The following is a 15,103-nucleotide window of genomic DNA, read 5'->3' as shown; positions in this document are numbered from 1 at the left end:
ATAGTCAAAGTACCAAAGAAAGGAAACTTAAGTGATTGTAAAAACTGGAGAGGCATCACTTTACTTTCTGTGCCTGGAAAAGTGTTCTGTAAAGTGTTCCTAAAGAGGTTGAAGAATGCTGTTGATGCCAATATACGAGAGGAACAAGTGGGATTCAGATCCAGTAGATCGTGTAGCGAACAAATTTTCGGTCTACGAAATATAGTCGAGCAAAGTGTCGAGTTCCAAACGCCTCTCTATGTCAACTTCATAGACTTCAAGAAGGCTTTCGACAGTGTCCATCACCAGTCACTCTGGAAAATTACCGCATTCTATGGAATCCCCGACCAATTTATTACCATGTTCAAGGCTCTCTATGGAGGTTTGTCATGCTGCATCCAAAATCCAAAAGGAATGTCTGCTCTTTCGATATCTTGTCAGGAGTCAAGCAAGGCTGTATCTTGTCCCCTTTCCTCTTCATAATTGTTATGGATTTTGTTTAAAGAAGAAGTATGGGAGATTAGACTTTTGGATTACAATGGAGAAATCGACGACTATGTGACCTTGATTTTGCTGACGACATCGCCTTACTATCAGAAAATATAGGAACACTTAAAGAAATGACTAATGTTCTGGACGAAAATGCACAAAAAGTGGGACTTCGTAGGCTATAAATAACAGCAAAACGAAAACAATGAGCGTATCAACTCAGACACATGCGGATATAACTCTCAATAGTAAGCAGGTAGAAGACGTCTCTCAGTTTACGTACCTCGGAAGCCTGATCGACAGAGACGGTGATGCATCCTTCGATGTCAACGTGCGAACTGGTAAAGCAGCAGGAGCATTCAGACGCTTAAACCCAGTATGGAACCGCAACTTCATCAGCATTCAGACTAAGATCAAATTCTACATGGCACGATTAGTGCCCAATGGCCATTTATGCTTATGAAACATGGAAAAGTACAGCAAGAATTATACACCAACTAAATGTATTCCATCAACGTTGCCTACAAAAGATAATGAGAATATTTTAGAGAGATCATATCACGGATGTGTCTGTACTTAGACGTGCCGATCTGAGAACTTTAAGTGGCATTGTCGGCGAAAGAAGATTACGTTTGGCTGGGCATATTCTGCACTTGCCCGACTCTCGACACGCCAATACCGCCTTTTCGTGGACTCCAACCAATGGCAGGCGAAGGAGGGGACGAACACGCATCACCTGGATCGAGTGGATGGAAGTCAAGACCAAAGCCTCAGACAGAGATGGTTGGAGGAGATTAGCTGCCCAGTACTCTGGAGTAGGAGGAACTAAGTCTAAGTCTAAGATGTGCAGTAACTTTGTTTCCACCATTAGAGATGATTTTGAGCATTTCAAAAAGTTACATTTTCCCTGTTTTCCCCAAGAGATGGAAACAGAGTGTTTTAAAAAAGTTCTGTTGTCCCTCATTTATATGAAGGTAGAATTATTGCATTTTCCAAGCAATGTTATCTTGCAAATGGACACCGAAAACAGAACTAAAGTGTTATTACTTGAAAACATTGTCATGAAAACGGGGCCAAACAGTAACTTAGTAAGAAGAAGTTACCTGAGAGTAAGTAACCTTATAGTCCACTGGGACTTTCCCAGTTACCGGTCGACCACGGAGCTGACCGATGGCCAGAAGGCATTTCTTTTTGGGTGGGACCTGCTAGTCCTTACCTGATGATTGAGGCCTCAAACCAGATTGCAAGGTGGCACCAGCTCGGCCGCTTGGCCCTCTGTACCTTTTTGCCATGATCTAGCCTTACCCCAAGACCTGATGCTGACAGAGAGCGCCATGGCGGTCGTGCCCCTAACAACAGTCCTGCCGGGGACGAGGGACGACCCTCTATGCAGGCAGGGAGAGCACAAGAAGCACTGTAGCCTCGGAGGTGAACAGCAAGGAGGAGGTAGCATAGCTCCTCCATGTCTGCCTGAGGAAGGATGCAGAGGATGCAGAGCAACACCTCCAAGGACGCGTCACCAACGGCGGGGCCAACTCACAACTGATGGGCCACATCTCCTTTGAGAAGTTTATGCGAAACCACCACCTTTTGGACCTTAACTAATAACTGATGCCCTTTCCAGCTGCCGGATGACTTTGTTTTTACTGACACATTGAGGGCTCAGCAGTCTCCAAACGGGAAGACTGGTAACTGTGTTACCTGAGTAACTTCTCTAAGCTGAAAAAATAAACTGATAAAAGCTTAAATCATTGCTTGAGTATTCAATTTAGCATGCTATATGCAGGATCCAAGCAAATCACCCCCCTAATGGGCAATGTCATGGAATTACTGTCATTACTGGAAGTTCAACACTCACCCAATACTCGCTGCATGGCAGATGAAGCATGTGACACCTGTGAGAGTAAATTTTTTTGGATTTGAGTCTTGGTGTGCCATGGTTGTCTTGGAGTTCACATTATCAAGATGTTTAGTCCTGTCTGCTGGATAAGAAGTGTAATTGATAGATTTTATGTCCTCCTGGGATTTACTGTAGATATTGAAGCAGGGGGGAGGAACGTTTGTAGACCACCTGTAAACCTCACTGCAAATTCACTGGTATTGAATTCACATCCTCAATAGAGTTTTTTTTTAATTTTTTTTATAAATGATAGATTTATGTTTGAATGAGGTTGAATGAACCTCATTTCGCTTCTACAAGGTGGCTCTGCTTGTCCCAGCCACATTGCTCTGTGATTTATAGTACTTCTAGCAAGGGTGAGTACATGATTTATGTTTTGATCTCAAATGAGTGCTTTTGTTCATCCAATAGTTAATTTTGTGTAGTTTATTCTATATAAAAAATGGTAATTTCGGCATTTGCTACTGTGTGGGACCCTGTCGACCTGATGCTCATGCCTTCCGAGGTGGCGTAATAACAACATACGAGGGTGGACCCAAAAGTTCCCGGACTGTAGTTATAACTTTTTATTGTTTAATCTTCGCAATTATTTGAAACTGTCACCTTCAAAATACTCTCCTTTGGCTTGAATACAACGCTGCACCCGAGATTTTCACTGTTCAGAAGAGTCGCCATGACCGTGCGTAACTGTGCCGGAAAGATAGAACTTCGATTTTCCATCCCCCGTCTGTATGCCTGTCTTACCTTTCCGCTGCCGCTCCAGTTTCATCTTTGACAACAAAAAGCAGTCGCCTGGGGCCAGATCAGGGGAATATGGTGGTGGGGAGGCTGGCTGGTCACGGTTTTAGTCCAAAAATATGCTTTACGCACAACATTTGGTACTATTTCTGTGCGTAACGGGGCGTCCTGTGGTCTGCTGTCTGCTATGATGCGGCCATTTCCGGGCGCCTTCGTCTCACTGCTTCTAATAACCACCTGAGGATTATCCGTCTGGATCTCTACAATACTCCCATCAGATTTGCAGTGTCATCAAAAGTCCTGCGTGGATCTACCATGATGTCTTCTTCAGTTTTTGTGACGTTTTCCTCTGTTCTGGAAGTGGATTGTTGTCCTCTGCGTGCCTGGTCTTCGTGATGTAATCTGATCGCTCTTAAAGGGCCCAAACCACTCAGACACCCTCAGAATCCTTCTTAAAGAATGTCTGCAACATGGTGAGTGTTTCTGCCGCTGTTTTCCCAATAAAAAACAAAATGTTTTGACAGAGCGCATATCCGTGGATATCCGCCATCTTGAAAAATCGAAGAGCGGGGTGTAACTCTGTCAACATAAACAATGACTATCAGCTGACCGCATCACGGGGGAAGACCAAACCTGGCACAGTTATGCATGAGGCTATCCTGTAGCGACATCTAGCGGCCAAAGTCGGAAATTCATTGTATTTTTTTATTAATAGAATCAGTCCGGAAACTTTTGGGTCCCCCCTCGTATAGAAAAAAATTTACGTCTGTGAGGTTGTACATTGTTTTTTATTTTGAAAGTTCCGCTTTAACTTCCTGTCTGGTGCTTTCTCAACGACAGTGAATTTACGAGGTTTTGAAGCAGGTGCGCAGAAAATAGACCTGAAGCGAAACTCCAGCGCCGTGGCGCATGCTTCTGGGATGTGGCGTGGCACTTTCGCGTCCGATGGAATTTGTCTGACAAAAGAGAATGGGTTCTAAGTGCTGCACTGTATGATTCAAGAGCGCAGCACTTTCGCGTCCAGTGGAATTTGGGGGTAAGATCTGTCTAAGATATGTCTAAGATCAAGGTAAGGCAAGTTTATTTATGTAGCACCATTTACATGGAAGGACAGAAATACATTAAAACAACATGCATAAGAAAAGTTTTAAAAAAGTAGAATTACTACAAGCTTTATTCATCTAAAGATAATCAAAAAAAAAATGAAGACTGTAAACTTTCTGAAGAACGTGTTGTTATACCATGGAGAGATAAATCAAATCCTAGACCAAATATATTTATATGAACAAGTAAACATGAAAAAGGTTTCCCAACGTTACTGAATATAAAGGTCTTTCACTTTCTCTTCTATATAGAGCTGTGTGTCATCTGCATAAGGATGGATCTTGTAATGTTCCATGATCTGAGCCAGAGGGAACATGTAGAGTTTGAATAACAGAGGCCCAATGATGAAGCCTTGAGGAACCCCACAAGTGATTTTCATACACTCACATTCATAATTACCTATAGACGCAGAACAGTGATTGTCTTACAAATAAGATTAAAACCCAAGCAGTATGATGTGGGTAGGAATGGGTGTTATCTATATCAAAAGTAGCACTAAGATTCAGTAAAACTATTTTTATTTGGATGTAGCCAGCCTTATCTTGCCAGGAGGTATATTTGGAAACTCAATACTTGTAACCTGAGCTGACAGACAGTGTGCAGGTGGCATAAGCAAAAATGACATGTTGGAGTTGATAAACTAGTGAGCTATTTTTAAATCTAAATCTCACCTTGGTCTCTATGAACTGTGTAGAAAAAGTATTTTTGAAGTATACTGTAGGAAGCAAATAAGCTGAAATTACTTATTATATATATATATGTATATATATATATATATATATATATATATATATATATATATATATATATATATATATATATATATATATATATAAATATACAAAAAATATTGGAATTGAATCTGAACTTCAAACTCACATGTACAATTGAGTTTCTGCTTTTGTTTCTTCACACTTCAAAGACCAAGGTGGATATGCTCACTTATAAGATTTAGTTTTTCTTGCCCTGTTGGTATTTGGGCTCCTTAGGCAGACTGAGTGTCAGAAGTCAGCAGCTCTTAGTTTGTGCAAAGAAACCTCAGCATTGCTAATTTTGGAGTGGATATTGTTGATTTGACTGTAACTGTGCATAGCAGGGAATGCCAGTGAATGCTTGTTTAGTGATCCCATTAATGCTGTGCCAATCAGGTCATGCATATTCAACATTTCTGTATGCCGACACAGTTCCTTTGTTCTCCTTACAATGGTGTGAGTTTTTTTTTTTTTTTTCATTTATGTGTCAATGAGTGTACCTCATTTTCAAGATACAGGTCTGTTCATGTTGTTACCTCTTCCACATCCAATTGGATCTTTTTTTCCAGATGCTGCAGTTGGTCACCATGTGCAAGCATATATTTTCCTGTCACTCTTACTATTGATGACAAAATGCCAGATACTTTCTGCATGTGCCCTATGATTACAGCAGTCAAGACATAATAAATCTAATGTGACATGTAGGTGATGATGAAATAATTGATGGAGGAACAATGTGTCGATTGATATGAATTGGGGTGGCAGAGTGTAATACAGTGCAGCCTTACATGATTTAATGATTTGATAAGGCTGCACTTCTGTGTGGAAGTGTTAGCTGGACTGTGTCGTTTTTATATTACTGCTAAAAGTGCCAGTTTAAGACCTTCCTGTGATAAAACGAAGTCTGTCAAGGGCCACTTTTTCCTCTTGATTTCAGTAAAGACATGCTCCCAGACACTGCATGTTTAGCTTTTTATCGACATTTTCTGGCCCCTTTCTTCCCATTGCAATACCAGGCAGAGAGAAATAATCATTAATAAGCCAACTCAGTGACCAGAAAGTTTAAGGTTACGGCTAGATATGTATATTTACTCTTTAAATTACAGGCATTGCATATACTGTCTGGTCTTCTTTTCTTCGTTCCACCACCAGGAACAGACACATAAAATACCTGAGCGGAGCTCATATTTCTGCTGTACTGTCAAGCAAAACTAAGTGATGCAAGTTTCACAAATCTTCTGGAGGTTTACCAAGATTCAGACAGTTTAAGAACGTTATATGAGAACAGGACAGCTTTGGAGGTAGGCTTTAAAAAAAAAACTGCATATAAATTCATCCGCTTTGTTTGCCTGCATGTTTTAATCCAGATTTTGACAAACTGCAATGAAGAGACAACTTCTGCCAGTTTACAGATTATTATATGCATTGAGTTACTAATTAATGGATGGATTATTTCTTTATTTTTGTGCTTTTGTTGGATTTTTTTCCTGAATTAGGTGGCACAATTGGATAGGTGGATAATCTGAACGGATGTAACCACTAAAGTAGAGCGAGAGAGTGAGAGATGCAGTGATTTCAAATGAAAGTCTTTCGTTGCGTTTTGGGTGTCTGTTTAGAGTCACTGAAAACACATCATTTTGAGAACATTGATTATTGAAGCAAGAAGCATGCTTGAAAGTGGTGAGATTTAGTTTGATTGCATTGGACTCATTGGGAGCTGTCATGGTGAGCATTTCGGGCTTCTCGTGTCTGATTGCTGTTCCTGATGTGTTTCACCTGTGCTTGAGGGTGTGATTGTCCTCACCTGGTGGCTGTGGTGTATAAGTGCCTTCGTGTCTGCATCTTCTTGTCAGTTTGTTTGTGTTTCTGTGTAAGTTCTTCCAGCATTTTTGTTGTCTGTTGTGTTTTTGGATGTTTAACCATTGCCTGTTTGGCGATGTCTGCTAACTACACATCATTACGTATTTTGTCAATAAATTGCTGAATGTATAGAACCCCATGAACCAGGACACCAACTGGAAACTATATTTTAATTAGTTCAGTGAGACCAACATAAAAGAAAAAACCTTTGTGTTCATTAAGATTCACATTTGTGGATTTAAGTGTTTGATGTAAGTACGATTTTTTTAGCCTAATATCTACAGGGATTATGTTAACACCTGTTTTTATTGCAACCGGGAATTGAACTTGTCTCCCTGACATTCAAGGTCAACCTGATACACCACCAAAGGGCAAAAAAAACAAACTGTTTGACGTATGTAAACTCAGTGAATTAGGCAAAACTAAATCATTTCAAACATTTCCAAATCATACTAAGATAAGGATAAGCTTGTCAGTATTTTTACCCACAGATATTCATCTTCTTCACAATATATCAGAACATTTTGACATCATTTATTTGGATGGAATTCAAGTAGTTTAATCTTTTCATTTTAATGGAATGACTATATGGCTGCGCGGGGTTGTGTGTGTGTGTGTGTGTGTGTGGTGGGGGGTGCTTCCTGCACTTGTAAATGATACACCCAAGCACATCGCTGCATTCATGCCGTTGATGCTGCCGAGCTGAATGAATGTCCCAGAGGAAGGGGGAGTGGCTTCGAGCAGAAATCAGGGAGGAGGGCTGCAAGCTTTATAGAAGCAGCTTGTTGGGTGAAAGGGGATCTTGCTCAGGGCAAGGATTGGGTAAAAAGCCGTCTGCGTCCCAAGTTTGTCTTTTTACAAATCCTCCCTCCTCTTAACTCCCTTTTTTTTTTTTTTCCTCCAACTTTGCTCCTTTTCATCCCCAGTCCCAGCTTTTCAATAAAGGAGGCGGGAGAGGGGGGAGGTGTCACATATTTGTGTGAAACGAAGAGGAACACGCACAAAACTGGCGGCAGCTATCAGACACCTGAATCTGCCCGCTCAACCCTGACTGTAGCTGATACAAATCACTCTCTTTTTGCATCCCTGCACACTCTGTCTCGTCTCCAGCAGGACTTTTCTTTATACGGTGAAATGCACAGATACCCTAGTCAGGAGTTGAAATCTGCTTTCTTGGTTCAGGACTGCTCCTTTGTGCATTTGAATTACAAAAGGGTTGGCCATGTGTGTGTCTGGGTGTGTGCGTAATGTTAAATCATTTTGAGTTTCAAAAGGCCGATGTGATTGAATAAATCCATTGATTTATGCCTTTATTCCTCCACATTAAGCAAGCTTTATGCTGCAGTAGAAGTTGACAGTAAAGTTGACATGCTTACAATGCCAGAGTGACTAATGTATGAGTAACACTTCCCACCCCTACACTGAGGGGATCATTTAGATGCATGGCTTTCTCAGTTTAAATTAAAAAAAAAATCCTGTTGGCTAATCCTTCATTTCAATACATCTTATTCATACAATAGAGGAAAGCTTGCTAATATTTTTCAAACAAATAAATCTTCTGTTGTACATGTTGTCTCCCTTTTTTTTTTAGCCGTTTAATTTCTTGGATTTTTACAATACATAATAGAGATGATGGATTACAGACAATGTTCAAACTTAAAGCAGTTTACATGTCAGATTTGATAAATTCTACACAATCCGCTGTAAATCAGCCATTTTTTAGTAATATACTGTGTGGACAAGTTGTTTTATTTCGCCAATACCTATTAACCTGTTTAAAAAAACGATTATAGCATGTTTACGGTGAAACAGTGGCTGATATGAAGCATCATTAGCAGCAGTTTCACTGAATGAAATTATACCTAAAGCTGCAAAGAAAAAGGACTGTCTCCTATAAATTCACAGTTACAAATGAAGTCACCCAAAGTCAGTCTTTAGTATGTATCCTACACTGCACAAGGACAGGAACTTCAAGCATTAGGTTAACTTTAAAAGTTATAAATGAAGGGATGAAGGCAGGGCAGCCTTACCCCCCTCTGGAATCAAACTAATGGTATTTAAGTGACAGAGTTGTGCTCCTAATTAGAGCGAACACTCTAAGGCCATTCTTAGCTCTCCATTTAGGGGGCTGTCTGACAAGGACACTATCATTTGGAAAATGCTGCAGAGATAAGTAGAAAGAAGTAGGTGAATATGCAGGATTTCAGTAAATCGTGCCCCTTGTGTGTAAAAAGTGTGCCAAATAGCATGCTCACTCACATAGACTGTACTTTCCACTGCATACATTTTCCAAGTGAAAACTTCAGAATGATTCCACTAGTGACATCTTGAACAAACAGTTAAAAGTTGGTACTGTGTGCCTCAAACCGTGTTTACTTGAGGATCTGTTGGAAACAGGTTTCATCATCATATCAGAATGAAATCTGGTGTGACATGCAGTTGGATGTGTTGGTGGAGCGTGTAGCACAGTATTGATCATGTAAATATGTGCAAATTCACTTGCTGCATCAAATTTTTGTGACGACACAAAGCAGCAACGGTAGAGAAGTGCTTTAAAACAAACGTGCATGGTATCTCTGCATATGAGGGACACAAAGGACCGAAGAGTCCGGCGTTCTCCCGGCTGACTGCCTTCTGGGGCCCAATGACTCGAACACCGATGCCACCACATCCTCTGCTCAAGGCGAGCGTCTCCTGGCAACCTGCCCCAGGATATTTCAGGGACTGGCCGCCAGGCTGCTCGCCGGAGGTAACGGCACGGCGTCTCTATTTAGAATTATGTACTTGGCAGGCGCAATGCTTTACGGCATCAGAAGTGAGCGCGCGGTGTAGATAGTACTGAGTTAAGCGAATCCACACGGCATTTTAATAAATAACTTGTGGAATTGTTTCAGCCCTCTTCAGCTTTAACCTCGCTCTTGTTTTCCAACACTCAACAGCAGCCGGGCTTCCTCCACAAAATCAGGTGTTGTAAAGACGCTTTGCCACTGGTTGAGGGAGGAGTCAGCAACAGTGCTGCTTTTGGAGGTGCTTGAAATTAGCTGGTAGGAAATAATTTTTTGTTTGTGATGCAGCTCCTGATATAAAATGTTCCAGATGTTTGCTGTGTGCGTGTGAAACGAGATCACGTGTAACTGTGAATCAAGATCTTGATTTTTGATGACTTATCATGCAGCCCTTGTTCAAAATACAAAATAATTAAGAGTGAACTCTAACAACAGAAAGTTGTGCTGAGCCAGTTGAGGAAATACCTCTCACCTAAACAACAGTAGCATCTCTACTAAAGAATGCCCTAATATGTACTTCTTCAAACTCATTAAAATCAATTGGATATGAAACACTTTCAACTTTTTGATAATTTCACAATATTACATTGTCATGAAGGTATATGCACACAATGTGTTATTTTGCGCACGTATCAGAGAGGATCAGCAGCGCATGTGTTTGTGGATCAGCTTTCACATGTACAACATGCAACATCATTCGTATCTGTTTCAGTTATCTCAAACCTCACAGATCAAGCCTGTAGTGACTAATACAACCAGCAGACATGGCTCACTTGCTTTGGAAAAACTCCAATTAAAATGTTCTTATCAATTTGATGAGTCACGGTGATAAAATGTCTGATTTATTGAGAAAAAGAGAAGATCTAATCCAGATCAGCACAGAATCAGGTTTAATATTGGGGTGTCAAACCACTGAACCATGTTAAAGAAAATGAGATCAAAAAAACGTGTAGAATTTACAGCAGACCTTTGAATCTCATTTTACATGGTAGTGACAGTGGGCCTGTCTGTCAGCTGTTGGTTATATTGTAATATTTGACAAATCGGAGATCAGATGTGGCCTGAGGCCCACTGCAGACATTGTTAGAAGTAAAGTGGGTGGGTTTCTCTGGAGAAAAGGGTTAGAAGTGTTCATTAAAACATGCTTTGAATCATTTGTCAAAAACAAATAGTTATTGCTGTATCAAGCAATGAATCATCCATCTTCTGTGCTTTATATACTTGTGGTGTGAACACAGCTATGGGCAAATCGAAGGTGACACCCTGGACTGTCTTCAGCCCATTACAGAGCAAGCTGAGACCTATCACCACCTAACTGCCAATGCATGGTATTTGGCCAAATACTCTAGGAAAATATTTAAAAAAAAAAAAAAAAAAAAAAACATGAAACAAAAACATGTGCACTCAAGGATATGAAATGGCTCCTCTGCTGTATTCCAACCAAGAACACTCCCTCTACAGTATTAATCTCTACAGACAATATATTACAAAAAGTACCAAACAAAATTCTTTAAAAAAAAAACAAATCCCTTTTCCTGTCTTGAAAAAAGTACTTTTATTATTATTTGAGCTTAATTTTAACAACAACACATGTTGTCTTCAGTCTTTTGTTATGCTTTTCATTGCCTACAGTGAACCCATTCATTCTAAACAGCACTATTTTTGAATGTAAAAGTGCTACCACACCCGAAAGAGGAAACACAATGCAAAAATACTGAGTGCGATTTTAAGGAGCCACCCCCCACCCTGTTCTTCACTGCCCTTCTTTACCCTTAATGACCATATCAAGTGGGGCTTTTCTTCTGAGACAAAGTAATGTTTACGGTTTCATGTTAAACAGTGGGGTTGCTGCCCTCCTTTTTATAGAGGAGCTACAGTGAGAGTATTGAAATACTGATTTTCTGCATTGATTAACATAGCATCAAGCAAATTTGGGTCAGTGGTAACAATGGCATGAGATGAACCTGCTGACAATGGTTTTCATCCTGTCAGTGATGCATACAAAAAAAGAAAGAAAGAAGAACATGTCCTTGAAAAGTAGGCTGGGAAAATGCTTTGTGTGTAGGTTAGATTAAAATGAAATTATTTCTTCATGCTTGATTTGCTGGAATGATCTATCACATTGGAGCTTTTGAAATGATAAACACTCCCACTTAAATTGTTAAAACGTATATCACAATGAAGAAGAAACTTTTTTTTTTTTTGGGGGGGGGGGGTCACATCAAGTTTGGTGTGGATGGGGGGCCCTCGTGGTGTTATTGACTGTGCTTGGAGCCCTGTTTACATGACAAGGTTTTCAAGAGAAAATGCAACAATGTGATTATTGGTGTCTGTTTACAACAATGTTCAGGCCTGTTCATCCATCCGTTTTTCTTCTGCTTATTCGGAGTCAGGCTGCAGGAGCAGCAGTCTAAGTAGTGATGCCCAAACTTCCCTGTCCCCAGACACCTCCTTCAGCTCTTCCAGAAGGATCCCGAGGCTTTCCCAGACCAGCCGAGAGACGTAGTCTCTCCAGCGTGCCCTGGGTCTTCCCCGGGGTCTCCTCCCAGTGGAACACTTCCCTGGGGAGGCGTCCGGGAGGCATCCTTAACAGATGCCCGAGCCACCTCAGCTGGCTCCTCCCTGGTGACTGAACTCCTCCCCCTATCTCTAAGGGAGCGCTCAGCCACCCTACGAACGAAGCCCATTTCAGCCACTTGTATCCGGGATTTTGTCCTTTCGGTCATGACGCAAAGCTCATGACCATAGGTGAGGGCGGGGGCGTAGATTGACCGATAAAATGAGAGCTTTCCTTTTGGCTCAGCTTCCTCTTCACCACGACGGACTGATCCAACAACTGCTTCTCTGCAGACGCTGCACTGATCAGCCTGTCAATCTCAGGGTCTTCTCTTGTAGACAAGACACCGAGATTTTTGAATTTGTCCACTTGGGGCACAGTCTCTATGCCAACCTGGAAAGGGCAGACCACTTTCTTCTGTTCAAGGGCCATGGATTTAGAGGTAATGATCCTCATCCCTGTTGCTTGATACTCAACTGCAAACCACCCCTAGTGCATGCTGCAGGTCCAGGTTCGATGGAGCCTAGAGGACAACATCATCTGCAAAAACTGCAAAAAAGCAGAGATGAGGATGAAGATCCTAGGGTCCATGAATCGGAGCCCCTCCAGCCGCTAGCCGCACCTAGAAATACGTCCATAAAAATAGTGAACAGAACCGGTGACAAAGGGCAGCCCTGCTAGAGTTGTTTAATTTCAACTCTTTTATAAATGGCTCCCAAGGTGAACCTTGTGAAAAACACCTTGACTGCATCAACAAGTAAAAACTGAACTTTCTGAAATCGATCGAAAAAAAAGAAAAAAAAGAAATCGATCGACACACAGCAGTTGCGTATGAGCACCATGGCTGCAGTGAAGAGTTCATCTGCACATGCACAAGTAGACGGAGTCACAACAGTATTTTCTCATTGCAGTAACATGACAATGCCAATTCGGTGGCAGGTTTGAAATAAAGGTTGATTTCAGTGATCTCATATTTTCTCAACGCTGTATATCCATCTCTTGCATTTCACGTACTCGGATTCCAGACCACTGCTTCAACGGGTCAATAAGAACAGAGCCCGTTAATTTCTCTTATCTCCATAATTACACATAATCTCCTCGTCTGTCAATGTATGAGATAAAAAAGAAATAACAGAAATTGATGAGTGTCCTACGGAATGATTTAACAGGAAGGCGTCTCATTCCTTTTTGGTTTTTTTTCTCAGATAAGAAACTGTGCTGTAATCTCGCATTTAGGATGTCTGTCACACGTAAATGAGTCATCCCACGGGCACATTACATGCCAGTCAGAGGAGCAGGATGATTCATGGAGGTACCGCAGCCATTTGACAGGCTGATAATGTGTCCTTGCTGATAGAGATGAAATTTTGAACTCGTTCAGATTTGTTTCACAGAAGTTCAGCATGCTTCAATTCACTGCATGATCATTATAAACTTTCTGCGACACAACTGAGATGACTTGAAGTGTCTTGGAGCGAGCCAGAGCTGCTCAAAACAGTGTCAATGAACCCTTAAGTTCAATTGCCTACTATCATAAAAAAAAATTACTTTGGGATGGATAATTATGGTCATTATCCAACCAAAAATAATTTGGCAGTTAGAGAAATTGCTGCGCATTTCAGGAAGTATGCTACTTTTCTGTCCTCGCTGGAGTTAGATGAGGAACTTTTTCATGCCCCAGGATGTCTGGCCAAGCCACCCACAGGAGCATATTAGAGCTGAATCCTTGTTTACCCATGTTGGAGTGGGTATAGCTTCAAAAACCGTGCATGTCTTTGTGTGAATGCGGCACACCTCTTCTCATGATCACAGGACTGAATTCAGGTCATAAGAGGATCATGCTCTGAGATGATTTCTGTTCGTTAGAAATGAGGAATAAAATGTATGTTTCTAGTGATTCTTTGTTGTTTCTTTTCTTTGAAGATTCATTCAGCTTTCTTCATATTCTTAGAGCTGTAGCTTGGATTTCTCCATCCATTCATTTTTTATATGACGTCTTCATAACCAGCTTTCTCAAGCAACACATGGGAAATATTTTTTTTACCGGAATTGTATATTTGTTGTCAGATTTTGTTTTCACTCTGTTATCAAGATTGTTATCAGTTTTTATTTATGAATTACAACAGTAAAAGATGGAGGAGAGTAAGGAGAGGGCACCAATTCCAGAAGAGCAGTTCACATGAGGAGGTGAACACTCAGGGCCAATAAGCAATCTAAACCTAGAGCAGCTTCGCAAGACGAGAACCTCGATGCACAAGAAGGGAGCCTGAAAGCTAAATGTTTTACTTCCCATTGAATTAACTTTTATTTATGCAGCATCAATTACAACCTGACTATCTTTCAAAAGCCCTACAATCCTACATGAAGAGGTGACTGTGGAAAAGAAAAGAAAAGAAAATCCATTTCACTATAAAGAAATCTCTGCAGAACCAGACTCAACGGAAGAGGCACTCTGGTCTTCTGAGAAATGGTATTGGATAGTGAAAGAGAAAAGCATAAGACAGAGACAAAGAGCAACAAACAAACAAGTTGACATCAGAAGCTAATCTACCTGCTGCAGACGTGATGGAGGCAGGAGGCTGAGATCACAAACCTCCACTTAAAGTTCCTGCAGGAAGACACAGAGAGAAAGGACAAAGGAAGAGAGCACAGACAACAGGACAGAGAGGCATGTAGCGGCGACACAAATGTATGAAGAGAAAGAAAGAAGAGACGCTCAGGTCAATAAAGAATGTCTCTAAAAAAAAAAAAATCTAAGCCTAAAGCAAATGTTCTTCTGATAGAATTAAATTTACTGGAGACTTTTAAAGCATTATTCGGACCTCTTAATAAAAAAGAAATTGCAGTACTACAGTCTGAGTCACAATCGTTACTGTGCTGCTGGAGGCTAAAATAAAGTCGTCTAAAGCAGATATATAATCAGATAGTTTGTCTCTGA

At 40.9% G+C, this 15,103-nt stretch overlaps 1 long non-coding RNA gene across 1 annotated transcript; it reads right to left on the bottom strand.

Moving 5' to 3' along the window:
• Positions 1 to 1,662: 1,662 nt before the first annotated feature.
• On the bottom strand, positions 1,663 to 12,229 carry LOC115393723 (uncharacterized). Its single transcript, XR_003931972.1, has 3 exons — positions 12,164 to 12,229; positions 7,848 to 7,855; positions 1,663 to 1,673 (listed from the first exon to the last, which is right to left on the bottom strand). It is a non-coding gene; the product is annotated as an uncharacterized LOC115393723 (long non-coding RNA).
• Between the last annotated feature and the right edge of the window lie 2,874 nt (positions 12,230 to 15,103).

Source organism: Salarias fasciatus, chromosome 1 (genome assembly GCF_902148845.1).
Source record: "Salarias fasciatus chromosome 1, fSalaFa1.1, whole genome shotgun sequence".
Lineage (NCBI taxonomy): Eukaryota > Metazoa > Chordata > Actinopteri > Blenniiformes > Blenniidae > Salarias > Salarias fasciatus.
Note: the sequence above shows the minus strand (reverse complement) of the source record. Positions and strands in the feature narration are given on the sequence as shown.